Source organism: Penaeus monodon, chromosome 21, assembly GCF_015228065.2.
Source record: "Penaeus monodon isolate SGIC_2016 chromosome 21, NSTDA_Pmon_1, whole genome shotgun sequence".
Classification (NCBI taxonomy): Eukaryota; Metazoa; Arthropoda; class Malacostraca; order Decapoda; family Penaeidae; genus Penaeus; species Penaeus monodon.
The window spans coordinates 41,937,742-41,938,022 of record NC_051406.1 but is presented as its reverse complement, the minus strand read 5'-3'; the positions used below and the strand labels follow the sequence as shown (position 1 = coordinate 41,938,022).

At 55.2% G+C, this 281-nt stretch overlaps 1 protein-coding gene across 1 annotated transcript in view; it reads right to left on the bottom strand.

Annotated features, from left to right (window-relative positions):
• Window positions 1–281, bottom strand: part of LOC119586503 (myocyte-specific enhancer factor 2-like) — a gene marked incomplete in the record, with an annotated part of 157,797 nt that overhangs the window by 71,404 nt on the left and 86,112 nt on the right.

Sequence of the window (281 nt, the reverse complement as noted above, 5' to 3'; positions counted from 1 at the left end):
ATCATTCTCCGTGACATAACAAATGGTTAATGGACCTCAGCAGTCAGCAAGCTCCTTACGAGAGGCGCCCTTGCTGCGCGGACTCTATTCATAATCTCGGCTGATGTCACTCGTCGTGGGCTGACGTCTGCGGGAAGTCAGCCCCCGTGTTCGTGTCCACGCATGGGCAGTGAATGACCGCGATTTTCAGAAGGCGAATCCAAGATCGGTAAAGTGTCTGCGGCGAGTGAGACCGTGCGTGGGTGTGGATAGGTGTTGGCGTGAGTGTAGATATGGGTCGG